The sequence below is a fragment of the Ambystoma mexicanum genome, chromosome 13 (assembly GCF_040938575.1).
Source record: "Ambystoma mexicanum isolate Mex_15411 chromosome 13, UKY_AmexF1_1, whole genome shotgun sequence".
NCBI lineage: Eukaryota > Metazoa > Chordata > Amphibia > Caudata > Ambystomatidae > Ambystoma > Ambystoma mexicanum.
This window is the reverse complement of record NC_090938.1, coordinates 342,294,361-342,321,523: the sequence shown is the minus strand read 5'-3', so window position 1 is coordinate 342,321,523 and position 27,163 is coordinate 342,294,361. Positions and strand designations below refer to the sequence as shown.

The window sequence follows — 27,163 nt, the reverse complement described above, 5'->3', positions numbered from 1 at the left end:
TCCTGCTCTCTAAGAGGAAGGCTACAGCTCAATAAAACACCTTTTAAGAAGTAAACAAAAAATTGTATTCAATATATTGTATGTTATTTTCTTAAAGTGAAAAACCCCATTTTATGTCTCTCACTTGTTGCATGTTTCGCGTTTCTGTGGCATGCACGTCGAGTACTCCTTGGCACGCCTATCACTCAGGCCTTACCTGTTTCATATCTGTATGGCACTTTTGGGGTTGATCTGGGTACAGATCATCCTCTCCGCGGATTTAACACTGAAGAGCACCGAGCACATAAAATGGTACAATACTAAAAAGTGAAAACATTCTAAATCTGTTATTTGCGCATGAAAATGTGAGTGCTATCGTACAATAAATGAGATGCTTGGTCCGTAGAACTCGCCAGAAAATACGTGCAGAGAGTTGCAATCCGGGCAGTATCTGATGCCAAATGCGTTCTTTGTCAGATGTGTGTATGTATTGTTTTCAATAAAGTATTTAAAAATGAGCCTTCTTTAACACATGTCACACGCCTGCTTATTGTGTGTTGGTAGCGTTTTTCCTACCTCTCGCTGTAAAAATGAGAACAAAGTTTCTCGTGATGTCTCAGGCAGCCCGACCTGAGCCTCTGGTTCGTAACAAAAGTGCTGAATGCAGCTCACAGTGCAGCAGCAGGCCAGTGGCGCAATGGATAACGCGTCTGCCTACGGAGCAGAAGATTCCAGGTTCGACTCCTGGCTGGCTCGTTCAAATGCTGCATTTTTGTTCTGTATTTAAAAATGAGCCTTCTCACGCAAGGCACTCGAAAGCTCATTGTGTGTTTGTAGTCACTGTTGCAGCGTGTTTCTACCTCTACTCGGGAGAAAAAATGGGAACTACGTTATTTCTCATGATGTCTCTAACACATGGCACACGCCTGCTCATTGTCAGTTCGTAGGCGTGTTTTCAACCACCTCTCCTTATAAAAATGAGAACTAAGTTGCTCATGATGGCTCAATCCGCATGATGAGCCTCTGCGTCGTAACAAAAGTGCTGATTCCAAGAGTCACTGCAGCAGAGGGCCAGTGGCGCAATGGATAACGCGTCTGCCTACGGAGCAGAAGATTCCAGGTTCGACTCCTGGCTGGCTCGTTCGCATGCTGCCTTTTTGTTCTAGAAAGTATTTAAAAATGAGCCTTGTCACGCATGGCACACAAAAGCACATTGTTTGTTCGTAGTTAGTGCGTTTTTTCTACCTCTCCTCTGGAAAAAATGAGAACTAAGTTTCTCATGATGGCACACGCTCGCTCACCTGCTCATTGTGGGCTTGTAGCGTTTTTTTCTACCTCTCCTTGTAAAAATGAGAAGTACGTTTCTCACTGTGTCTCAAGCAGGAAACTTCTGTTTCGTTACAAAAGTGCTGACTCCTGCTCACGCTGTAGCAGCGGTCCAGTGGCGCAATGGATAACACATTTGACTAATTCCAGGTTGACTCCTGGCTGGCTCGATCATAGGCTGCCTTTTTGATTTATTCAATATGTATACATGGTCGAAGGCTGCAGACAGGCCCAGTAACAAGAGGAGGGCTTGCTTCTTGGCATCTTTGATATCATCCTGTTGAATCTTTAGGTCCAGTAAGGCCGATTCAGTGCCGTGGCTTGGTTGGAAACCAGATTGGCGCAAGCCCAGGAGATTGTGTGATTCCAGTCAAAACAGGTTCTTCCCTGTTCGTCCAAAACCATCAAGGACCACATTGACACCCTTGCTCTGAATCTGGCCGACTTCTGTAACCATTCCATCACCTGTGGAATCTTCCCCTCCACTCTGAAGCATTCTCTTGTGCACCCTCTTCTCAAAAATTCCACAGCCGACCCCTCCGGCCCGGCTAACTTCGCAGGTTTCTATCACTCCTTTCCAGGGCAAACTCTTGGAAAAGCTGACCATCTCCCAGCTTAATCTTCACACCGACTCTGTTGGTTGTCTCCATGACCATCAGCCTGGCTTCAGAGCTGTCAGAAGCATGGAAACTGCTCTCCTGAACACCTGTGAAGACCTGCTGTCCAACCATGACTCTAACATCCCTTTTGGGTCCTCATCCTACTCGATTTCTCTTCTGCCTTTGACACGGTCAACCATGCCATCCTGCTCAACTGTCTCCGTGATAAGCCGGGTATCACTGATCAGGCCCTGGCCTGGATGACCTCTTTCCACTCTGATCGGCCCTCCCAGGTCCAACTTGGGTCCTTCCTTTTCGCCATCTCATTCTCTACTTGTGGTGTTCCCCACGGGTCTAACCTCTCTCCCTGGCTGTTCAACCAATACCTGGCACCCATTTCCCACCGCATTGCAGCTCTCTGCTTCAACTTTCAGTGCTATGCGGATGACACTCTGCTTGTTTTCAGGCTTCCCTCCCTCATCTCTGACCGTCTGTCTGCCATCCAGGACTGGTCTGCCGCCAATGATCTCTGCCTTAATCCCATTTAGGCAGAGATTCTCCTCATCGGCACACCTGCACCCTCCTTTCCTGCCACTCTCTGGCCGGCCTCCCTTGGCCCTCTTCCTGCTCCCACCTTTGAGGCTAAGAACCTTGGGGTCATCTTCGACTCCACACTCTCCTTTTCTTCTCACATCTCTGAGATCTCTAAGAAGTCAAACTACCAACTGTACATTTGCAGAGGTATTGTTCCTTTCCTCTCCTTCCCCCAGAAGCTTACTGTATCTAGAGCTCTGATTCTCTCTAGGCTAGACTACTGCAACAGCCTCTTTCTAAATCTGCCTGCTTCTTCTCTCTGTCCTCTGCAACTCATCCAGAACAGGACTGCAAGACGTTTCCTTGGTCTGAAGCCCAGGGATCGTATCTCTCCAGCCCTGAAATCTTTTCATTGCTCCCAGTGGCTGCAAGGGTTAAATTCAAGTCCCTCTGCATTGTCCACAAGGCTTACTGGGGCCTGGGTCCAAAATACCTTCAACTCTCCCTCCGTAAATACCTTCCCACTCGAGCTCTTTTCTCCTCCACCTCCAACTCCCTCAGGGCCGGTCGCTTCTCCAAGCAACGAGTTGGGGGTAGATCTCTTTCCTCAGCTGGGGCCTCCCTCTGGAACAGCCTGCCTGCCACACTGAAACTTGAGGAGAACCATCTCTGGTTCCGGAAGCACCTCAAGACCTTCCTCTTTGCTTCTGCCTTTGCTCTTCCGCTCCCCTGCTGATCTGTCTGCTTCGGCTCCGTGCACCTGGCTACCCTCTGATTTCGGGCCAAGGTCCCTGCCCACCCAGCCGCACACCTGCACTGCCTCCTGGCAACCCTTGCACGCAATCCTTGCACTTGGGTCTGTATCTGTAACCCTACAGTGCCCTTACCTGCACTTATCAGACACCCCTTGTCTGCGCTTTAAACCTCGCACTTGCCACCCTGCTGGCTGCGCTACCAGTTGTTGTTGTTTTTATCCCTTCCTCGGCACGTTCCACCTCGCCCCTCTCCTTGCACTTTCCTCCCTCCCTCTCTCCTGCACTTGAGCATTCTCAATGTCACTGGGCCTAGGAAGATCGCTGTTTTGTCCTCCCTTCTTCCCCTCCCTTGCCTCGTCACGCTCTGAAACACGCGTGTATGAGTACGATTCAAATACAATATCATGTCATATCATAGCAGGAATCTATAGATCTGAAGATACGCAACTCCTTCAATCATTCATTGCAAACAGTAACAAACAAGGATGATTCCTCAGTGGTGTGATGGAGGCCCTTAACAGGTCTGAGGGATGTCCCCAACATCTGGAACACGATTTATCCTCCCATTACACCACTAATGAAACTTCTTTGCCTTCTCCATTGTTCAGGACGTTTTGGCATGTGCCAATTTGCACTGGACGCAGATCCCCTGCCGCTGAGGCCTCTTGGCCATGACCTTTTAGCACTGCTATGATTTGGCAAGTGAAGAATCACAACGTGGGGCCACCACTAGATGCAATGTGATGTACGCTATCTGCCAAGATGGGCTACGTGCTACATGCCAACATACAGAAAGCGGAGTCTTTACTTTTTGAAGGGACTTCCCGTGAAAGGGCTGTTTGGCGCTTACATGGCAGAATGCATGGACCTCAGAATAGAATACTTTGTGCATCTACCTACATCCGAAGAGACACTGTCAAAGGCGTGCCTGTTCACTTTGACTGCCTGTCTGATCTTGAACAACTAGCGTAGGTCTGGGGTAAGTTGAAGACTCAACAAACACGTACCTTAACTCGGTAGTGATCTGAAGATATGGAAAGGCTGGGCGAAATCTATTGGGATCAAAGGACCTCGTGTCACCTTGCCAGTCTACAGTGGTTTGATGGATAGGGGTACAGTGGGGTGGGGCAGTGGGTAGGGTAGGTGTACAGTGGTGTGGGATATTGTGGGTAGCGAAGAGTGGGGTAGGTGTAGAGTGGTTTGGGGTATAGTCAGTGGTGGTAGAGTAGGGTGGGGATAAGTGTAGATTGGGTGAGAGGGGAGAGGTGGGAATAGAGGGGGTGGGGTAGTGAGTTAAGGACAGGTAGAATTGGGTAAGATTTTTGTTATTATACCGGTAGCCATTTACAGCGGCAATTAAGCCATTAACTCACAGCAGACTGCTTAGAAACAACATAGATACCAGGGGTTGAGTTTTGGGTGGGAGGGGCAAGGAGTGGGTGGGAATGGCCAAAGAGGTAAGCATGGCCCAAGGCAGTCAATTAGACGATAAACAACCAACAATATTTAACAAATAAATAACCCAAAAAAAAACAAGTCGTGTGTCCCTCTTCACATGTCATCTCCCTCCTACCTGTACTTCAATGCAACGGTTTCGGCTTATAGGTGGTGCTTAAAATGCACAGTAGGCCATGTGCCTTCATCGCACCGGTGTTGTATACTAAACTGTTCCCCATGATAGACTGCTCGCCTGGTGTTCGGCAATCTTGGAGCCCCAACCCAACACCCTGACACAGCGATCGCCAAAAGGAAATAAAAATGTGCTGAAATGCTCCAGCCGGGCTTCTTAGTCCTGCTCTCTAAGAGGAAGGCTACAGCTCAATAAAACACCTTTTAAGAAGTAAACAAAAAATTGTATTCAATATATTATATGTTTTTTCTTAAAGTGAAAACCCCCATTTTATGTCTCTCACTTGTTGCATGTTTCGCGTTTCTGTGGCATGCACGTCGAGTACTCCTTGGCACGCCTATCACTCAGGCCTTATCTGTTTCATATCTGTATGGCACTTTTGGGGTTGATCTGGGTACAGATCATCCTCTCCGCGGATTTAACACTGAAGAGCACCGAGCACATAAAATGGTACAATACTAAAAAGTGAAAACAGTCTAAATCTGTTATTTGCGCATGAAAATGTGAGTGCTATAGTACAATAAATGAGATGCTTGGTCCGTAAAACTCGCCAGAAAATACGTGCAGAGAGTTGCAATCCGGGCAGTATCTGATGCCAAATGCGTTCTTTGTCAGATGTTTGTATGTATTGTTTTCAATAAAGTATTTAAAAATGAGCCTTCTTTAACACATGTCACATGCCTGCTTATTGTGTGTTGGTAGCGTTTTTCCTACCTCTCGCTGTAAAAATGAGAACAAAGTTTCTCGTGATGTCTCAGGCAGCCCGACCTGAGCCTCTGGTTCGTAACAAAAGTGCTGAATGCAGCACACAGTGCAGCAGCGGGCCAGTGGCGCAATGGATAACGCGTCTGCCTACGGAGCAGAAGATTCCAGGTTCGACTCCTGGCTGGCTCGTTCAAATGCTGCCTTTTTGTTCTGTATTTAAAAATGAGCCTTCTCACGCAAGGCACTCGAAAGCTCATTGTGTGTTTGTAGTCACTGTTGCAGCGTGTTTCTACCTCTACTCGGGAGAAAAAATGGGAACTACGTTATTTCTCATGATGTCTCTAACACATGGCACACGCCTGCTCATTGTCAGTTCGTAGGCGTGTTTTCAACCACCTCTCCTTATAAAAATGAGAACTAAGTTGCTCATGATGGCTCAATCCGCATGATGAGCATCTGCGTCGTAACAAAAGTGCTGATTCCAAGAGTCACTGCAGCAGAGGGCCAGTGGCGCAATGGATAACGCGTCTGCCTACGGAGCAGAAGATTCCAGGTTCGACTCCTGGCTGGCTCGTTCGCATGCTGCCTTTTTGTTCTAGAAAGTATTTAAAAATGAGCCTTGTCACGCATGGCACACAAAAGCACATTGTTTGTTCGTAGTTAGTGCGTTTTTTCTACCTCTCCTCTGGGAAAAATGAGAACTAAGTTTCTCATGATGGCACACGCTCGCTCACCTGCTCATTGTGGGCTTGTAGCGTTTTTTTCTACCTCTCCTTGTAAAAATGAGAAGTACGTTTCTCACTGTGTCTCAAGCAGGAAACTTCTATTTCGTTACAAAAGTGCTGACTCCTGCTCACGCTGTAGCAGCGGTCCAGTGGCGCAATGGATAACACATTTGACTAATTCCAGGTTGACTCCTGGCTGGCTCGATCATAGGCTGCCTTTTTGATTTATTCAATATGTATACATGGTCGAAGGCTGCAGACAGGCCCAGTAACAAGAGGAGGGCTTGCTTCTTGGCATCTTTGATATCATCCTGTTGAATCTTTAGGTCCAGTAAGGCCGATTCAGTGCCGTGGCTTGGTTGGAAACCAGATTGGCGCAAGCCCAGGAGATTGTGTGATTCCAGTCAAAACAGGTTCTTCCCTGTTCGTCCAAAACCATCAAGGACCACATTGACACCCTTGCTCTGAATCTGGCCGACTTCTGTAACCATTCCATCACCTGTGGAATCTTCCCCTCCACTCTGAAGCATTCTCTTGTGCACCCTCTTCTCAAAAATTCCACAGCCGACCCCTCCGGCCCGGCTAACTTCGCAGGTTTCTATCACTCCTTTCCAGGGCAAACTCTTGGAAAAGCTGACCATCTCCCAGCTTAATCTTCACACCGACTCTGTTGGTTGTCTCCATGACCATCAGCCTGGCTTCAGAGCTGTCAGAAGCATGGAAACTGCTCTCCTGAACACCTGTGAAGACCTGCTATCCAACCATGACTCTAACATCCCTTTTGGGTCCTCATCCTACTCGATTTCTCTTCTGCCTTTGACACGGTCAACCATGCCATCCTGCTCAACTGTCTCCGTGATAAGCCGGGTATCACTGATCAGGCCCTGGCCTGGATGACCTCTTTCCACTCTGATCGGCCCTCCCAGGTCCAACTTGGGTCCTTCCTTTTCGCCATCTCATTCTCTACTTGTGGTGTTCCCCACGGGTCTAACCTCTCTCCCTGGCTGTTCAACCAATACCTGGCACCCATTTCCCACCGCATTGCAGCTCTCTGCTTCAACTTTCAGTGCTATGCGGATGACACTCTGCTTGTTTTCAGGCTTCCCTCCCTCATCTCTGACCGTCTGTCTGCCATCCAGGACTGGTCTGCCGCCAATGATCTCTGCCTTAATCCCATTTAGGCAGAGATTCTCCTCATCGGCACACCTGCACCCTCCTTTCCTGCCACTCTCTGGCCGGCCTCCCTTGGCCCTCTTCCTGCTCCCACCTTTGAGGCTAAGAACCTTGGGGTCATCTTCGACTCCACACTCTCCTTTTCTTCTCACATCTCTGACATCTCTAAGAAGTCAAACTACCAACTGTACATTTGCAGAGGTATTGTTCCTTTCCTCTCCTTCCCCCAGAAGCTTACTGTATCTAGAGCTCTGATTCTCTCTAGGCTAGACTACTGCAACAGCCTCTTTCTAAATCTGCCTGCTTCTTCTCTCTGTCCTCTGCAACTCATCCAGAACAGGACTGCAAGACGTTTCCTTGGTCTGAAGCCCAGGGATCGTATCTCTCCAGCCCTGAAATCTTTTCATTGCTCCCAGTGGCTGCAAGGGTTAAATTCAAGTCCCTCTGCATTGTCCACGAGGCTTACTGGGGCCTGGGTCCAAAATACCTTCAACTCTCCCTCCGTAAATACCTTCCCACTCGAGCTCTTTTCTCCTCCACCTCCAACTCCCTCAGGGCCGGTCGCTTCTCCAAGCAACGAGTTGGGGGTAGATCTCTTTCCTCAGCTGGGGCCTCCCTCTGGAACAGCCTGCCTGCCACACTGAAACTTGAGGAGAACCATCTCTGGTTCCGGAAGCACCTCAAGACCTTCCTCTTTGCTTCTGCCTTTGCTCTTCCGCTCCCCTGCTGATCTGTCTGCTTCGGCTCCGTGCACCTGGCTACCCTCTGATTTCGGGCCAAGGTCCCTGCCCACCCAGCCGCACACCTGCACTGCCTCCTGGCAACCCTTGCACGCAATCCTTGCACTTGGGTCTGTATCTGTAACCCTACAGTGCCCTTACCTGCACTTATCAGACACCCCTTGTCTGCGCTTTAAACCTCGCACTTGCCACCCTGCTGGCTGCGCTACCAGTTGTTGTTGTTTTTATCCCTTCCTAGGCACGTTCCACCTCGCCCCTCTCCTTGCACTTTCCTCCCTCCCTCTCCCCTGCACTTGAGCATTCTCAATGTCACTGGGCCTAGGAAGATCGCTGTTTTGTCCTCCCTTCTTCCCCTCCCTTGCCTCGTCACGCTCTGAAACACGCGTGTATGAGTACGATTCAAATACAATATCATGTCATATCATAGCAGGAATCTATAGATCTGAAGATACGCAACTCCTTCAATCATTCATTGCAAACAGTAACAAACAAGGATAATTCCTCAGTGGTGTGATGGAGGCCCTTAACAGGTCTGAGGGATGTCCCCAACATCTGGAACACGATTTATCCTCCCATTACACCACTAATGAAACTTCTTTGCCTTCTCCATTGTTCAGGACGTTTTGGCATGTGCCAATTTGCACTGGACGCAGATCCCCTGCCGCTGAGGCCTCTTGGCCATGACCTTTTAGCACTGCTATGATTTGGCAAGTGAAGAATCACAACATAGGGCCACCACTAGATGCAATGTGATGTACGCTATCTGCCAAGATGGGCTACGTGCTACATGCCAACATACAGAAAGCGGAGTCTTTACTTTTTGAAGGGTCTTCCCGTGAAAGGGCTGTTTGGCGCTCACATGGCAGAATGCATGGACCTCAGAATAGAATACTTTGTGCATCTACCTACATCCGAAGAGACACTGTCAAAGGCGTGCCTGTTCACTTTGACTGCCTGTCTGATCTTGAACAACTAGCGTAGGTCTGGGGTAAGTTGAAGACTCAACAAACACGTACCTTAACTCGGTAGTGATCTGAAGATATGGAAAGGCTGGGCGAAATCTATTGGGATCAAAGGACCTCGTGTCACCTTGCCAGTCTACAGTGGTTTGATGGATAGGGGTACAGTGGGGTGGGGCAGTGGGTAGGGTAGGTCTACAGTGGTGTGGGATATTGTGGGTAGCGAAGAGTGGGGTAGGTGTAGAGTGGTTTGGGGTATAGTCAGTGGTGGTAGAGTAGGGTGGGGATAAGGGTAGATTGGGTGAGAGGGGAGAGGTGGGAATAGAGGGGGTGGGGTAGTGAGTTAAGGACAGGTAGAATTGGGTAAGATTTTTGTTATTATACCGGTAGCCATTTACAGCGGCAATTAAGCCATTAACTCACAGCAGACTGCTTAGAAACAACATAGATACCAGGGGTTGAGTTTTGGGTGGGAGGGGCAAGGAGTGGGTGGGAATGGCCAAAGAGGTAAGCATGGCCCAAGGCAGTCAATTAGACGATAAACAACCAACAATATTTAACAAATAAATAACCCAAAAAAAACCAAGTCGTGTGTCCCTCTTCACATGTCATCTCCCTCCTACCTGTACTTCAATGCAACGGTTTCGGCTTATAGGTGGTGCTTAAAATGCACAGTAGGCCATGTGCCTTCATCGCACCGGTGTTGTATACTAAACTGTTCCCCATGATAGACTGCTCGCCTGGTGTTCGGCAATCTTGGAGCCCCAACCCAACACCCTGACACAGCGATCGCCAAAAGGAAATAAAAATGTGCTGAAATGCTCCAGCCGGGCTTCTTAGTCCTGCTCTCTAAGAGGAAGGCTACAGCTCAATAAAACACCTTTTAAGAAGTAAACAAAAAATTGTATTCAATATATTATATGTTATTTTCTTAAAGTGAAAAACCCCATTTTATGTCTCTCACTTGTTGCATGTTTCGCGTTTCTGTGGCATGCACGTCGAGTACTCCTTGGCACGCCTATCACTCAGGCCTTACCTGTTTCATATCTGTATGGCACTTTTGGGGTTGATCTGGGTACAGATCATCCTCTCCGCGGATTTAACACTGAAGAGCACCGAGCACATAAAATGGTACAATACTAAAAAGTGAAAACAGTCTAAATCTGTTATTTGCGCATGAAAATGTGAGTGCTATAGTACAATAAATGAGATGCTTGGTCCGTAAAACTCGCCAGAAAATACGTGCAGAGAGTTGCAATCCGGGCAGTATCTGATGCCAAATGTGTTCTTTGTCAGATGTGTGTATGTATTGTTTTCAATAAAGTATTTAAAAATGAGCCTTCTTTAACACATGTCACACGCCTGCTTATTGTGTGTTGGTAGCGTTTTTCCTACCTCTCGCTGTAAAAATGAGAACAAAGTTTCTCGTGATGTCTCAGGCAGCCCGACCTGAGCCTCTGGTTCGTAACAAAAGTGCTGAATGCAGCACACAGTGCAGCAGCGGGCCAGTGGCGCAATGGATAACGCGTCTGCCTACGGAGCAGAAGATTCCAGGTTCGACTCCTGGCTGGCTCGTTCAAATGCTGCCTTTTTGTTCTGTATTTAAAAATGAGCCTTCTCACGCAAGGCACTCGAAAGCTCATTGTGTGTTTGTAGTCACTGTTGCAGCGTGTTTCTACCTCTACTCGGGAGAAAAAATGGGAACTACCTTATTTCTCATGATGTCTCTAACACATGGCACACGCCTGCTCATTGTCAGTTCGTAGGCGTGTTTTCAACCACCTCTCCTTATAAAAATGAGAACTAAGTTGCTCATGATGGCTCAATCAGCATGATGAGCCTCTGCGTTGTAACAAAAGTGCTGAATGCAGCTCACAGTGCAGCAGCGGGCCAGTGGCGCAATGGATAACGCGTCTGCCTACGGAGCAGAAGATTCCAGGTTGGACTCCTGGCTGGCTCGTTCAAATGCTGCCTTTTTGTTTTGTATTTAAAAATGAGCCTTCTCACGCAAGGCACTCGAAAGCTCATTGTGTGTTTGTAGTCACTGTTGCAGCGTGTTTCTACCTCTACTCGGGAGAAAAAATGGGAACTACGTTATTTCTCATGATGTCTCTAACACATGGCACACGCCTGCTCATTGTCAGTTCGTAGGCGTGTTTTCAACCACCTCTCCTTATAAAAATGAGAACTAAGTTGCTCATGATGGCTCAATCCGCATGATGAGCCTCTGCGTCGTAACAAAAGTGCTGATTCCAAGAGTCACTGCAGCAGAGGGCCAGTGGCGCAATGGATAACGCGTCTGCCTACGGAGCAGAAGATTCCAGGTTCGACTCCTGGCTGGCTCGTTCGCATGCTGCCTTTTTGTTCTAGAAAGTATTTAAAAATGAGCCTTGTCACGCATGGCACACAAAAGCACATTGTTTGTTCGTAGTTAGTGCGTTTTTTCTACCTCTCCTCTGGGAAAAATGAGAACTAAGTTTCTCATGATGGCACACGCTCGCTCACCTGCTCATTGTGGGCTTGTAGCGTTTTTTTCTACCTCTCCTTGTAAAAATGAGAAGTACGTTTCTCACTGTGTCTCAAGCAGGAAACTTCTGTTTCGTTACAAAAGTGCTGACTCCTGCTCACGCTGTAGCAGCGGTCCAGTGGCGCAATGGATAACACATTTGACTAATTCCAGGTTGACTCCTGGCTGGCTCGATCATAGGCTGCCTTTTTGATTTATTCAATATGTATACATGGTCGAAGGCTGCAGACAGGCCCAGTAACAAGAGGAGGGCTTGCTTCTTGGCATCTTTGATATCATCCTGTTGAATCTTTAGGTCCAGTAAGGCCGATTCAGTGCCGTGGCTTGGTTGGAAACCAGATTGGCGCAAGCCCAGGAGATTGTGTGATTCCAGTCAAAACAGGTTCTTCCCTGTTCGTCCAAAACCATCAAGGACCACATTGACACCCTTGCTCTGAATCTGGCCGACTTCTGTAACCATTCCATCACCTGTGGAATCTTCCCCTCCACTCTGAAGCATTCTCTTGTGCACCCTCTTCTCAAAGATTCCACAGCCGACCCCTCCGGCCCGGCTAACTTCGCAGGTTTCTATCACTCCTTTCCAGGGCAAACTCTTGGAAAAGCTGACCATCTCCCAGCTTAATCTTCACACCGACTCTGTTGGTTGTCTCCATGACCATCAGCCTGGCTTCAGAGCTGTCAGAAGCATGGAAACTGCTCTCCTGAACACCTGTGAAGACCTGCTGTCCAACCATGACTCTAACATCCCTTTTGGGTCCTCATCCTACTCGATTTCTCTTCTGCCTTTGACACGGTCAACCATGCCATCCTGCTCAACTGTCTCCGTGATAAGCCGGGTATCACTGATCAGGCCCTGGCCTGGATGACCTCTTTCCACTCTGATCGGCCCTCCCAGGTCCAACTTGGGTCCTTCCTTTTCGCCATCTCATTCTCTACTTGTGGTGTTCCCCACGGGTCTAACCTCTCTCCCTGGCTGTTCAACCAATACCTGGCACCCATTTCCCACCGCATTGCAGCTCTCTGCTTCAACTTTCAGTGCTATGCGGATGACACTCTGCTTGTTTTCAGGCTTCCCTCCCTCATCTCTGACCGTCTGTCTGCCATCCAGGACTGGTCTGCCGCCAATGATCTCTGCCTTAATCCCATTTAGGCAGAGATTCTCCTCATCGGCACACCTGCACCCTCCTTTCCTGCCACTCTCTGGCCGGCCTCCCTTGGCCCTCTTCCTGCTCCCACCTTTGAGGCTAAGAACCTTGGGGTCATCTTCGACTCCACACTCTCCTTTTCTTCTCACATCTCTGACATCTCTAAGAAGTCAAACTACCAACTGTACATTTGCAGAGGTATTGTTCCTTTCCTCTCCTTCCCCCAGAAACTTACTGTATCTAGAGCTCTGATTCTCTCTAGGCTAGACTACTGCAACAGTCTCTTTCTAAATCTGCCTGCTTCTTCTCTCTGTCCTCTGCAACTCATCCAGAACAGGACTGCAAGACGTTTCCTTGGTCTGAAGCCCAGGGATCGTATCCCTCCAGCCCTGAAATCTTTTCATTGCTCCCAGTGGCTGCAAGGGTTAAATTCAAGTCCCTCTGCATTGTCCACAAGGCTTACTGGGGCCTGGGTCCAAAATACCTTCAACAATCCCTCCGTAAATACCTTCCCACTCGAGCTCTTTTCTCATCCACCTCCAACTCCCTCAGGGCCGGTCGCTTCTCCAAGCAACGAGTTGGGGGTAGATCTCTTTCCTCAGCTGGGGCCTCCCTCTGGAACAGCCTGCCTGCCACACTGAAACTTGAGGAGAACCATCTCTGGTTCCGGAAGCACCTCAAGACCTTCCTCTTTGCTTCTGCCTTTGCTCTTCCGCTCCCCTGCTGATCTGTCTGCTTCGGCTCCGTGCACCTGGCTACCCTCTGATTTCGGGCCAAGGTCCCTGCCCACCCAGCCGCACACCTGCACTGCCACCTGGCAACCCTTGCACGCAATCCTTGCACTTGGGTCTGTATCTGTAACCCTACAGTGCCCTTACCTGCACTTATCAGACACCCCTTGTCTGCGCTTTAAACCTCGCACTTGCCACCCTGCTGGCTGCGCTACCAGTTGTTGTTGTTTTTATCCCTTCCTAGGCACGTTCCACCTCGCCCCTCTCCTTGCACTTTCCTCCCTCCCTCTCCCCTGCACTTGAGCATTCTCAATGTCACTGGGCCTAGGAAGATCGCTGTTTTGTCCTCCCTTCTTCCCCTCCCTTGCCTCGTCACGCTCTGAAACACGCGTGTATGAGTACGATTCAAATACAATATCATGTCATATCATAGCAGGAATCTATAGATCTGAAGATACGCAACTCCTTCAATCATTCATTGCAAACAGTAACAAACAAGGATAATTCCTCAGTGGTGTGATGGAGGCCCTTAACAGGTCTGAGGGATGTCCCCAGCATCTGGAACACGATTTATCCTCCCATTACACCACTAATGAAACTTCTTTGCCTTCTCCATTGTTCAGGACGTTTTGGCATGTGCCAATTTGCACTGGACGCAGATCCCCTGCCGCTGAGGCCTCTTGGCCATGACCTTTTAGCACTGTATGATTTGGCAAGTGAAGAATCACAACATAGGGCCACCACTAGATGCAATGTGATGTACGCTATCTGCCAAGATGGGCTACGTGCTACATGCCAACATACAGAAAGCGGAGTCTTTACTTTTTGAAGGGTCTTCCTGTGAAAGGGCTGTTTGGCGCTTACATGGCAGAATGCATGGACCTCAGAATAGAATACTTTGTGCATCTACCTACATCCGAAGAGACACTGTCAAAGGCGTGCCTGTTCACTTTGACTGCCTGTCTGATCTTGAACAACTAGCGTAGGTCTGGGGTAAGTTGAAGACTCAACAAACACGTACCTTAACTCGGTAGTGATATGAAGATATGGAAAGGCTGGGCGAAATCTATTGGGATCAAAGGACCTCGTGTCACCTTGCCAGTCTACAGTGGTTTGATGGATAGGGGTACAGTGGGGTGGGGCAGTGGGTAGGGTAGGTGTACAGTGGTGTGGGATATTGTGGGTAGCGAAGAGTGGGGTAGGTGTAGAGTGGTTTGGGGTATAGTCAGTGGTGGTAGAGTAGGGTGGGGATAAGGGTAGATTGGGTGAGAGGGGAGAGGTGGGAATAGAGGGGGTGGGGTAGTGAGTTAAGGTCAGGTAGAATTGGGTAAGATTTTTGTTATTATACCGGTAGCCATTTACAGCGGCAATTAAGCCATTAACTCACAGCAGACTGCTTAGAAACAACATAGATACCAGGGGTTGAGTTTTGGGTGGGAGGGGCAAGGAGTGGGTGGGAATGGCCAAAGAGGTAAGCATGGCCCAAGGCAGTCAATTAGACGATAAACAACCAACAATATTTAACAAATAAATAACCCAAAAAAAAACAAGTCGTGTGTCCCTCTTCACATGTCATCTCCCTCCTACCTGTACTTCAATGCAACGGTTTCGGCTTATAGGTGGTGCTTAAAATGCACAGTAGGCCATGTACCTTCATCGCACCGGTGTTGTATACTAAACTGTTCCCCATGATAGACTGCTCGCCTGGTGTTCGGCAATCTTGGAGCCCCAACCCAACACCCTGACACAGCGATCGCCAAAAGGAAATAAAAATGTGCTGAAATGCTCCAGCCGTGCTTCTTTGTCCTGCTCTCTAAGAGGAAGGCTGCAGCTCAATAAAACACCTTTTAAGAAGTAAACAAAAAATTGTATTCAATATATTATATGTTATTTCTTAAAGTGAAAAACCCCATTTTATGTCTCTCACTTGTTGCATGTTTCGCGTTTCTGTGGCATGCACGTCGAGTACTCCTTGGCACGCCTATCACTCAGGCCTTATCTGTTTCATATCTGTATGGCACTTTTGGGGTTGATCTGGGTACAGATCATCCTCTCCCGCGGATTTAACACTGAAGAGCACCGAGCACATAAAATGGTACAATACTAAAAAGTGAAAACAGTCTAAATCTGTTATTTGCGCATGAAAATGTGAGTGCTATAGTACAATAAATGAGATGCTTGGTCCGTAAAACTCGCCAGAAAATACGTGCAGAGAGTTGCAATCCGGGCAGTATCTGATGCCAAATGCGTTCTTTGTCAGATGTTTGTATGTATTGTTTTCAATAAAGTATTTAAAAATGAGCCTTCTTTAACACATGTCACACGCCTGCTTATTGTGTGTTGGTAGCGTTTTTCCTACCTCTCGCTGTAAAAATGAGAACAAAGTTTCTCGTGATGTCTCAGGCAGCCCGACCTGAGCCTCTGGTTCGTAACAAAAGTGCTGAATGCAGCTCACAGTGCAGCAGCGGGCCAGTGGCGCAATGGATAACGCGTCTGCCTACGGAGAAGAAGATTCCAGGTTCGACTCCTGGCTGGCTCGTTCAAATGCTGCCTTTTTGTTCTGTATTTAAAAATGAGCCTTCTCACGCAAGGCACTCGAAAGCTCATTGTGTGTTTGTAGTCACTGTTGCAGCGTGTTTCTACCTCTACTCGGGAGAAAAAATGGGAACTACGTTATTTCTCATGATGTCTCTAACACATGGCACACGCCTGCTCATTGTCAGTTCGTAGGCGTGTTTTCAACCACCTCTCCTTATAAAAATGAGAACTAAGTTGCTCATGATGGCTCAATCCGCATGATGAGCATCTGCGTCGTAACAAAAGTGCTGATTCCAAGAGTCACTGCAGCAGAGGGCCAGTGGCGCAATGGATAACGCGTCTGCCTACGGAGCAGAAGATTCCAGGTTCGACTCCTGGCTGGCTCGTTCGCATGCTGCCTTTTTGTTCTAGAAAGTATTTAAAAATGAGCCTTGTCACGCATGGCACACAAAAGCACATTGTTTGTTCGTAGTTAGTGCGTTTTTTCTACCTCTCCTCTGGGAAAAATGAGAACTAAGTTTCTCATGATGGCACACGCTCGCTCACCTGCTCATTGTGGGCTTGTAGCGTTTTTTTCTACCTCTCCTTGTAAAAATGAGAAGTACGTTTCTCACTGTGTCTCAAGCAGGAAACTTCTATTTCGTTACAAAAGTGCTGACTCCTGCTCACGCTGTAGCAGCGGTCCAGTGGCGCAATGGATAACACATTTGACTAATTCCAGGTTGACTCCTGGCTGGCTCGATCATAGGCTGCCTTTTTGATTTATTCAATATGTATACATGGTCGAAGGCTGCAGACAGGCCCAGTAACAAGAGGAGGGCTTGCTTCTTGGCATCTTTGATATCATCCTGTTGAATCTTTAGGTCCAGTAAGGCCGATTCAGTGCCGTGGCTTGGTTGGAAACCAGATTGGCGCAAGCCCAGGAGATTGTGTGATTCCAGTCAAAACAGGTTCTTCCCTGTTCGTCCAAAACCATCAAGGACCACATTGACACCCTTGCTCTGAATCTGGCCGACTTCTGTAACCATTCCATCACCTGTGGAATCTTCCCCTCCACTCTGAAGCATTCTCTTGTGCACCCTCTTCTCAAAAATTCCACAGCCGACCCCTCCGGCCCGGCTAACTTCGCAGGTTTCTATCACTCCTTTCCAGGGCAAACTCTTGGAAAAGCTGACCATCTCCCAGCTTAATCTTCACACCGACTCTGTTGGTTGTCTCCATGACCATCAGCCTGGCTTCAGAGCTGTCAGAAGCATGGAAACTGCTCTCCTGAACACCTGTTAAGACCTGCTGTCCAACCATGACTCTAACATCCCTTTTGGGTCCTCATCCTACTCGATTTCTCTTCTGCCTTTGACACGGTCAACCATGCCATCCTGCTCAACTGTCTCCGTGATAAGCCGGGTATCACTGATCAGGCCCTGGCCTGGATGACCTCTTTCCACTCTGATCGGCCCTCCCAGGTCCAACTTGGGTCCTTCCTTTTCGCCATCTCATTCTCTACTTGTGGTGTTCCCCACGGGTCTAACCTCTCTCCCTGGCTGTTCAACCAATACCTGGCACCCATTTCCCACCGCATTGCAGCTCTCTGCTTCAACTTTCAGTGCTATGCGGATGACACTCTGCTTGTTTTCAGGCTTCCCTCCCTCATCTCTGACCGTCTGTCTGCCATCCAGGACTGGTCTGCCGCCAATGATCTCTGCCTTAATCCCATTTAGGCAGAGATTCTCCTCATCGGCACACCTGCACCCTCCTTTCCTGCCACTCTCTGGCCGGCCTCCCTTGGCCCTCTTCCTGCTCCCACCTTTGAGGCTAAGAACCTTGGGGTCATCTTCGACTCCACACTCTCCTTTTCTTCTCACATCTCTGACATCTCTAAGAAGTCAAACTACCAACTGTACATTTGCAGAGGTATTGTTCCTTTCCTCTCCTTCCCCCAGAAGCTTACTGTATCTAGAGCTCTGATTCTCTCTAGGCTAGACTACTGCAACAGCCTCTTTCTAAATCTGCCTGCTTCTTCTCTCTGTCCTCTGCAACTCATCCAGAACAGGACTGCAAGACGTTTCCTTGGTCTGAAGCCCAGGGATCGTATCTCTCCAGCCCTGAAATCTTTTCATTGCTCCCAGTGGCTGCAAGGGTTAAATTCAAGTCCCTCTGCATTGTCCACAAGGCTTACTGGGGCCTGGGTCCAAAATACCTTCAACTCTCCCTCCGTAAATACCTTCCCACTCGAGCTCTTTTCTCCTCCACCTCCAACTCCCTCAGGGCCGGTCGCTTCTCCAAGCAACGAGTTGGGGGTAGATCTCTTTCCTCAGCTGGGGCCTCCCTCTGGAACAGCCTGCCTGCCACACTGAAACTTGAGGAGAACCATCTCTGGTTCCGGAAGCACCTCAAGACCTTCCTCTTTGCTTCTGCCTTTGCTCTTCCGCTCCCCTGCTGATCTGTCTGCTTCGGCTCCGTGCACCTGGCTACCCTCTGATTTCGGGCCAAGGTCCCTGCCCACCCAGCCGCACACCTGCACTGCCTCCTGGCAACCCTTGCACGCAATCCTTGCACTTGGGTCTGTATCTGTAACCCTACAGTGCCCTTACCTGCACTTATCAGACACCCCTTGTCTGCGCTTTAAACCTCGCACTTGCCACCCTGCTGGCTGCGCTACCAGTTGTTGTTGTTTTTATCCCTTCCTCGGCACGTTCCACCTCGCCCCTCTCCTTGCACTTTCCTCCCTCCCTCTCCCCTGCACTTGAGCATTCTCAATGTCACTGGGCCTAGGAAGATCGCTGTTTTGTCCTCCCTTCTTCCCCTCCCTTGCCTCGTCACGCTCTGAAACACGCGTGTATGAGTACGATTCAAATACAATATCATGTCATATCATAGCAGGAATCTATAGATCTGAAGATACGCAACTCCTTCAATCATTCATTGCAAACAGTAACAAACAAGGATGATTCCTCAGTGGTGTGATGGAGGCCCTTAACAGGTCTGAGGGATGTCCCCAACATCTGGAACACGATTTATCCTCCCATTACACCACTAATGAAACTTCTTTGCCTTCTCCATTGTTCAGGACGTTTTGGCATGTGCCAATTTGCACTGGACGCAGATCCCCTGCCGCTGAGGCCTCTTGGCCATGACCTTTTAGCACTGCTATGATTTGGCAAGTGAAGAATCACAACATGGGGCCACCACTAGATGCAATGTGATGTACGCTATCTGCCAAGATGGGCTACGTGCTACATGCCAACATACAGAAAGCGGAGTCTTTACTTTTTGAAGGGTCTTCCCGTGAAAGGGCTGTTTGGCGCTTACATGGCAGAATGCATGGACCTCAGAATAGAATACTTTGTGCATCTACCTACATCCGAAGAGACACTGTCAAAGGCGTGCCTGTTCACTTTGACTGCCTGTCTGATCTTGAACAACTAGCGTAGGTCTGGGGTAAGTTGAAGACTCAACAAACACGTACCTTAACTCGGTAGTGATCTGAAGATATGGAAAGGCTGGGCGAAATCTATTGGGATCAAAGGACCTCGTGTCACCTTGCCAGTCTACAGTGGTTTGATGGATAGGGGTACAGTGGGGTGGGGCAGTGGGTAGGGTAGGTGTACAGTGGTGTGGGATATTGTGGGTAGCGAAGAGTGGGGTAAGTGTAGAGTGGTTTGGGGTATAGTCAGTGGTGGTAGAGTAGGGTGGGGATAAGGGTAGATTGGGTGAGAGGGGAGAGGTGGGAATAGAGGGGGTGGGGTAGTGAGTTAAGGACAGGTAGAATTGGGTAAGATTTTTGTTATTATACCGGTAGCCATTTACAGCGGCAATTAAGCCATTAACTCACAGCAGACTGCTTAGAAACAACATAGATACCAGGGGTTGAGTTTTGGGTGGGAGGGGCAAGGAGTGGGTGGGAATGGCCAAAGAGGTAAGCATGGCCCAAGGCAGTCAATTAGACGATAAACAACCAACAATATTTAACAAATAAATAACCCAAAAAAAAACAAGTCGTGTGTCCCTCTTCACATGTCATCTCCCTCCTACCTGTACTTCAATGCAACGGTTTCGGTTTATAGGTGGTGCTTAAAATGCACAGTAGGCCATGTGCCTTCATCGCACCGGTGTTGTATACTAAACTGTTCCCCATGATAGACTGCTCGCCTGGTGTTCGGCAATCTTGGAGCCCCAACCCAACACCCTGACACAGCGATCGCCAAAAGGAAATAAAAATGTGCTGAAATGCTCCAGCCGGGCTTCTTAGTCCTGCTCTCTAAGAGGAAGGCTACAGCTCAATAAAACACCTTTTAAGAAGTAAACAAAAAATTGTATTCAATATATTATATGTTATTTCTTAAAGTGAAAAACCCCATTTTATGTCTCTCACTTGTTGCATGTTTCGCGTTTCTGTAGCATGCACGTCGAGTACTCCTTGGCACGCCTATCACTCAGGCCTTATCTGTTTCATATCTGTATGGCACTTTTGGGGTTGATCTGGGTACAGATCATCCTCTCCCGCGGATTTAACACTGAAGAGCACCGAGCACATAAAATGGTACAATACTAAAAAGTGAAAACAGTCTAAATCTGTTATTTGCGCATGAAAATGTGAGTGCTATAGTACAATAAATGAGATGCTTGGTCCGTAAAACTCGCCAGAAAATACGTGCAGAGAGTTGCAATCCGGGCAGTATCTGATGCCAAATGCGTTCTTTGTCAGATGTTTGTATGTATTGTTTTCAATAAAGTATTTAAAAATGAGCCTTCTTTAACACATGTCACACGCCTGCTTATTGTGTGTTGGTAGCGTTTTTCCTACCTCTCGCTGTAAAAATGAGAACAAAGTTTCTCGTGATGTCTCAGGCAGCCCGACCTGAGCCTCTGGTTCGTAACAAAAGTGCTGAATGCAGCACACAGTGCAGCAGCGGGCCAGTGGCGCAATGGATAACGCGTCTGCCTACGGAGCAGAAGATTCCCTGGCTGGCTCGTTCAAATGCTGCCTTTTTGTTCTGTATTTAAAAATGAGCCTTCTCACGCAAGGCACTCGAAAGCTCATTGTGTGTTTGTAGTCACTGTTGCAGCGTGTTTCTACCTCTACTCGGGAGAAAAAATGGGAACTACGTTATTTCTCATGATGTCTCTAACACATGGCACACGCCTGCTCATTGTCAGTTCGTAGGCGTGTTTTCAACCACCTCTCCTTATAAAAATGAGAACTAAGTTGCTCATGATGGCTCAATCCGCATGATGAGCATCTGCGTCGTAACAAAAGTGCTGATTCCAAGAGTCACTGCAGCAGAGGGCCAGTGGCGCAATGGATAACGCGTCTGCCTACGGAGCAGAAGATTCCAGGTTCGACTCCTGGCTGGCTCGTTCGCATGCTGCCTTTTTGTTCTAGAAAGTATTTAAAAATGAGCCTTGTCACGCATGGCACACAAAAGCACATTGTTTGTTCGTAGTTAGTGCGTTTTTTCTACCTCTCCTCTGGGAAAAATGAGAACTAAGTTTCTCATGATGGCACACGCTCGCTCACCTGCTCATTGTGGGCTTGTAGCGTTTTTTTCTACCTCTCCTTGTAAAAATGAGAAGTACGTTTCTCACTGTGTCTCAAGCAGGAAACTTCTATTTCGTTACAAAAGTGCTGACTCCTGCTCACGCTGTAGCAGCGGTCCAGTGGCGCAATGGATAACACATTTGACTAATTCCAGGTTGACTCCTGGCTGGCTCGATCATAGGCTGCCTTTTTGATTTATTCAATATGTATACATGGTCGAAGGCTGCAGACAGGCCCAGTAACAAGAGGAGGGCTTGCTTCTTGGCATCTTTGATATCATCCTGTTGAATCTTTAGGTCCAGTAAGGCCGATTCAGTGCCGTGGCTTGGTTGGAAACCAGATTGGCGCAAGCCCAGGAGATTGTGTGATTCCAGTCAAAACAGGTTCTTCCCTGTTCGTCCAAAACCATCAAGGACCACATTGACACCCTTGCTCTGAATCTGGCCGACTTCTGTAACCATTCCATCACCTGTGGAATCTTCCCCTCCACTCTGAAGCATTCTCTTGTGCACCCTCTTCTCAAAAATTCCACAGCCGACCCCTCCGGCCCGGCTAACTTCGCAGGTTTCTATCACTCCTTTCCAGGGCAAACTCTTGGAAAAGCTGACCATCTCCCAGCTTAATCTTCACACCGACTCTGTTGGTTGTCTCCATGACCATCAGCCTGGCTTCAGAGCTGTCAGAAGCATGGAAACTGCTCTCCTGAACACCTGTGAAGACCTGCTGTCCAACCATGACTCTAACATCCCTTTTGGGTCCTCATCCTACTCGATTTCTCTTCTGCCTTTGACACGGTCAACCATGCCATCCTGCTCAACTGTCTCCGTGATAAGCCGGGTATCACTGATCAGGCCCTGGCCTGGATGACCTCTTTCCACTCTGATCGGCCCTCCCAGGTCCAACTTGGGTCCTTCCTTTTCGCCATCTCATTCTCTACTTGTGGTGTTCCCCACGGGTCTAACCTCTCTCCCTGGCTGTTCAACCAATACCTGGCACCCATTTCCCACCGCATTGCAGCTCTCTGCTTCAACTTTCAGTGCTATGCGGATGACACTCTGCTTGTTTTCAGGCTTCCCTCCCTCATCTCTGACCGTCTGTCTGCCATCCAGGACTGGTCTGCCGCCAATGATCTCTGCCTTAATCCCATTTAGGCAGAGATTCTCCTCATCGGCACACCTGCACCCTCCTTTCCTGCCACTCTCTGGCCGGCCTCCCTTGGCCCTCTTCCTGCTCCCACCTTTGAGGCTAAGAACCTTGGGGTCATCTTCGACTCCACACTCTCCTTTTCTTCTCACATCTCTGACATCTCTAAGAAGTCAAACTACCAACTGTACATTTGCAGAGGTATTGTTCCTTTCCTCTCCTTCCCCCAGAAGCTTACTGTATCTAGAGCTCTGATTCTCTCTAGGCTAGACTACTGCAACAGCCTCTTTCTAAATCTGCCTGCTTCTTCTCTCTGTCCTCTGCAACTCATCCAGAACAGGACTGCAAGACGTTTCCTTGGTCTGAAGCCCAGGGATCGTATCTCTCCAGCCCTGAAATCTTTTCATTGCTCCCAGTGGCTGCAAGGGTTAAATTCAAGTCCCTCTGCATTGTCCACAAGGCTTACTGGGGCCTGGGTCCAAAATACCTTCAACTCTCCCTCCGTAAATACCTTCCCACTCGAGCTCTTTTCTCCTCCACCTCCAACTCCCTCAGGGCCGGTCGCTTCTCCAAGCAACGAGTTGGGGGTAGATCTCTTTCCTCAGCTGGGGCCTCCCTCTGGAACAGCCTGCCTGCCACACTGAAACTTGAGGAGAACCATCTCTGGTTCCGGAAGCACCTCAAGACCTTCCTCTTTGCTTCTGCCTTTGCTCTTCCGCTCCCCTGCTGATCTGTCTGCTTCGGCTCCGTGCACCTGGCTACCCTCTGATTTCGGGCCAAGGTCCCTGCCCACCCAGCCGCACACCTGCACTGCCTCCTGGCAACCCTTGCACGCAATCCTTGCACTTGGGTCTGTATCTGTAACCCTACAGTGCCCTTACCTGCACTTATCAGACACCCCTTGTCTGCGCTTTAAACCTCACACTTGCCACCCTGCTGGCTGCGCTACCAGTTGTTGTTGTTTTTATCCCTTCCTAGGCACGTTCCACCTCGCCCCTCTCCTTGCACTTTCCTCCCTCCCTCTCCCCTGCACTTGAGCATTCTCAATGTCACTGGGCCTAGGAAGATCGCTGTTTTGTCCTCCCTTCTTCCCCTCCCTTGCCTCGTCACGCTCTGAAACACGCGTGTATGAGTACGATTCAAATACAATATCATGTCATATCATAGCAGGAATCTATAGATCTGAAGATACGCAACTCCTTCAATCATTCATTGCAAACAGTAACAAACAAGGATAATTCCTCAGTGGTGTGATGGAGGCCCTTAACAGGTCTGAGGGATGTCCCCAACATCTGGAACACGATTTATCCTCCCATTACACCACTAATGAAACTTCTTTGCCTTCTCCATTGTTCAAGACGTTTTGGCATGTGCCAATTTGCACTGGACGCAGATCCCCTGCCGCTGAGGCCTCTTGGCCATGACCTTTTAGCACTGCTATGATTTGGCAAGTGAAGAATCACAACATGGGGCCACCACTAGAAGCAATGTGATGTACGCTATCTGCCAAGATGGGCTACGTGCTACATGCCAACATACAGAAAGCGGAGTCTTTACTTTTTGAAGGGTCTTCCCGTGAAAGGGCTGTTTGGCGCTTACATGGCAGAATGCATGGACCTCAGAATAGAATACTTTGTGCATCTACCTACATCCGAAGAGACACTGTCAAAGGCGTGCCTGTTCACTTTGACTGCCTGTCTGATCTTGAACAACTAGCGTAGGTCTGGGGTAAATTGAAGACTCAACAAACACGTACCTTAACTCGGTAGTGATCTGAAGATATGGAAAGGCTGGGCGAAATCTATTGGGATCAAAGGACCTCGTGCCACCTTGCCAGTCTACAGTGGTTTGATGGATAGGGGTACAGTGGGGTGGGGCAGTGGGTAGGGTAGGTCTACAGTGGTGTGGGATATTGTGGGTAGCGAAGAGTGGGGTAGGTGTAGAGTGGTTTGGGGTATAGTCAGTGGTGGTAGAGTAGGGTGGGGATAAGGGTAGATTGGGTGAGAGGGGAGAGGTGGGAATAGAGGGGGTGGGGTAGTGAGTTAAGGACAGGTAGAATTGGGTAAGATTGTTGTTATTATACCGGTAGCCATTTACAGCGGCAATTAAGCCATTAACTCACAGCAGACTGCTTAGAAACAACATAGATACCAGGGGTTGAGTTTTGGGTGGGAGGGGCAAGGAGTGGGTGGGAATGGCCAAAGAGGTAAGCATGGCCCAAGGCAGTCAATTAGACGATAAACAACCAACAATATTTAACAAATAAATAACCCAAAAAAACCAAGTCGTGCGTCCCTCTTCACATGTCATCTCCCTCCTACCTGTACTTCAATGCAACGGTTTCGGCTTATAGGTGGTGCTTAAAATGCACAGTAGGCCATGTGCCTTCATCGCACCGGTGTTGTATACTAAACTGTTCCCCATGATAGACTGCTCGCCTGGTGTTCGGCAATCTTGGAGCCCCAACCCAACACCCTGACACAGCGATCGCCAAAAGGAAATAAAAATGTGCTGAAATGCTCCAGCCGGGCTTCTTAGTCCTGCTCTCTAAGAGGAAGGCTACAGCTCAATAAAACACCTTTTAAGAAGTAAACAAAAAATTGTATTCAATATATTATATGTTATTTCTTAAAGTGAAAAACCCCATTTTATGTCTCTCACTTGTTGCATGTTTCGCGTTTCTGTGGCATGCACGTCGAGTACTCCTTGGCACGCCTATCACTCAGGCCTTACCTGTTTCATATCTGTATGGCACTTTTGGGGTTGATCTGGGTACAGATCATCCTCTCCGCGGATTTAACACTGAAGAGCACCGAGCACATAAAATGGTACAATACTAAAAAGTGAAAACAGTCTAAATCTGTTATTTGCGCATGAAAATGTGAGTGCTATAGTACAATAAATGAGATGCTTGGTCCGTAGAACTCGCCAGAAAATACGTGCAGAGAGTTGCAATCCGGGCAGTATCTGATGCCAAATGCGTTCTTTATCAGATGTGTGTATGTATTGTTTTCAATAAAGTATTTAAAAATGAGCCTTCTTTAACACATGTCACACGCCTGCTTATTGTGTGTTGGTAGCGTTTTTCCTACCTCTCGCTGTAAAAATGAGAACAAAGTTTCTCGTGATGTCTCAGGCAGCCCGACCTGAGCCTCTGGTTCGTAACAAAAGTGCTGAATGCAGCTCACAGTGCAGCAGCGGGCCAGTGGCGCAATGGATAACGCGTCTGCCTACGGAGCAGAAGATTCCAGGTTCGACTCCTGGCTGGCTCGTTCAAATGCTGCCTTTTTGTTCTGTATTTAAAAATGAGCCTTCTCACGCAAGGCACTCGAAAGCTCATTGTGTGTTTGTAGTCACTGTTGCAGCGTGTTTCTACCTCTACTCGGGAGAAAAAATGGGAACTACGTTATTTCTCATGATGTCTCTAACACATGGCACACGCCTGCTCATTGTCAGTTCGTAGGCGTGTTTTCAACCACCTCTCCTTATAAAAATGAGAACTAAGTTGCTCATGATGGCTCAATCCGCATGATGAGCATCTGCGTCGTAACAAAAGTGCTGATTCCAAGAGTCACTGCAACAGAGGGCCAGTGGCGCAATGGATAACGCGTCTGCCTACGGAGCAGAAGATTCCAGGTTCGACTCCTGGCTGGCTCGTTTGCATGCTGCCTTTTTGTTCTAGAAAGTATTTAAAAATGAGCCTTGTCACGCATGGCACACAAAAGCACATTGTTTGTTCGTAGTTAGTGCGTTTTTTCTACCTCTCCTCTGGGAAAAATGAGAACTAAGTTTCTCATGATGGCACACGCTCGCTCACCTGCTCATTGTGGGCTTGTAGCGTTTTTTTCTACCTCTCCTTGTAAAAATGAGAAGTACGTTTCTCACTGTGTCTCAAGCAGGAAACTTCTGTTTCGTTACAAAAGTGCTGACTCCTGCTCACGCTGTAGCAGCGGTCCAGTGGCGCAATGGATAACACATTTGACTAATTCCAGGTTGACTCCTGGCTGGCTCGATCATAGGCTGCCTTTTTGATTTATTCAATATGTATACATGGTCGAAGGCTGCAGACAGGCCCAGTAACAAGAGGAGGGCTTGCTTCTTGGCATCTTTGATATCATCCTGTTGAATCTTTAGGTCCAGTAAGGCCGATTCAGTGCCGTGGCTTGGTTGGAAACCAGATTGGCGCAAGCCCAGGAGATTGTGTGATTCCAGTCAAAACAGGTTCTTCCCTGTTCGTCCAAAACCATCAAGGACCACATTGACACCCTTGCTCTGAATCTGGCCGACTTCTGTAACCATTCCATCACCTGTGGAATCTTCCCCTCCACTCTGAAGCATTCTCTTGTGCACCCTCTTCTCAAAAATTCCACAGCCGACCCCTCCGGCCCGGCTAACTTCGCAGGTTTCTATCACTC

The 27,163-nt window shown here is 48.4% G+C and overlaps 12 non-coding genes across 12 annotated transcripts; all 12 read left to right on the top strand.

The window, feature by feature from the left end:
* Window positions 1–662: 662 nt before the first annotated feature.
* TRNAR-ACG (transfer RNA arginine (anticodon ACG)) lies at window positions 663–735 on the top strand. The gene has a single exon. It is a non-coding gene; the product is annotated as a tRNA-Arg (tRNA).
* Window positions 736–1,047: 312 nt separating this feature from the next.
* Window positions 1,048–1,120, top strand: TRNAR-ACG (transfer RNA arginine (anticodon ACG)). Its single transcript has one exon. It is a non-coding gene; the product is annotated as a tRNA-Arg (tRNA).
* Window positions 1,121–5,644: 4,524 nt separating this feature from the next.
* Window positions 5,645–5,717, top strand: TRNAR-ACG (transfer RNA arginine (anticodon ACG)). The gene has a single exon. It is a non-coding gene; the product is annotated as a tRNA-Arg (tRNA).
* A 312-nt stretch (window positions 5,718–6,029) lies between these two features.
* TRNAR-ACG (transfer RNA arginine (anticodon ACG)) lies at window positions 6,030–6,102 on the top strand. The gene has a single exon. It is a non-coding gene; the product is annotated as a tRNA-Arg (tRNA).
* Window positions 6,103–10,627: 4,525 nt separating this feature from the next.
* On the top strand, window positions 10,628–10,700 carry TRNAR-ACG (transfer RNA arginine (anticodon ACG)). The gene has a single exon. It is a non-coding gene; the product is annotated as a tRNA-Arg (tRNA).
* Window positions 10,701–11,012: 312 nt separating this feature from the next.
* On the top strand, window positions 11,013–11,085 carry TRNAR-ACG (transfer RNA arginine (anticodon ACG)). The gene has a single exon. It is a non-coding gene; the product is annotated as a tRNA-Arg (tRNA).
* A 312-nt stretch (window positions 11,086–11,397) lies between these two features.
* TRNAR-ACG (transfer RNA arginine (anticodon ACG)) lies at window positions 11,398–11,470 on the top strand. The gene has a single exon. It is a non-coding gene; the product is annotated as a tRNA-Arg (tRNA).
* Window positions 11,471–15,994: 4,524 nt separating this feature from the next.
* On the top strand, window positions 15,995–16,067 carry TRNAR-ACG (transfer RNA arginine (anticodon ACG)). Its single transcript has one exon. It is a non-coding gene; the product is annotated as a tRNA-Arg (tRNA).
* A 312-nt stretch (window positions 16,068–16,379) lies between these two features.
* Window positions 16,380–16,452, top strand: TRNAR-ACG (transfer RNA arginine (anticodon ACG)). The gene has a single exon. It is a non-coding gene; the product is annotated as a tRNA-Arg (tRNA).
* Window positions 16,453–21,351: 4,899 nt separating this feature from the next.
* TRNAR-ACG (transfer RNA arginine (anticodon ACG)) lies at window positions 21,352–21,424 on the top strand. Its single transcript has one exon. It is a non-coding gene; the product is annotated as a tRNA-Arg (tRNA).
* A 4,523-nt stretch (window positions 21,425–25,947) lies between these two features.
* Window positions 25,948–26,020, top strand: TRNAR-ACG (transfer RNA arginine (anticodon ACG)). Its single transcript has one exon. It is a non-coding gene; the product is annotated as a tRNA-Arg (tRNA).
* A 312-nt stretch (window positions 26,021–26,332) lies between these two features.
* Window positions 26,333–26,405, top strand: TRNAR-ACG (transfer RNA arginine (anticodon ACG)). The gene has a single exon. It is a non-coding gene; the product is annotated as a tRNA-Arg (tRNA).
* The last annotated feature ends 758 nt before the right edge of the window (window positions 26,406–27,163 follow it).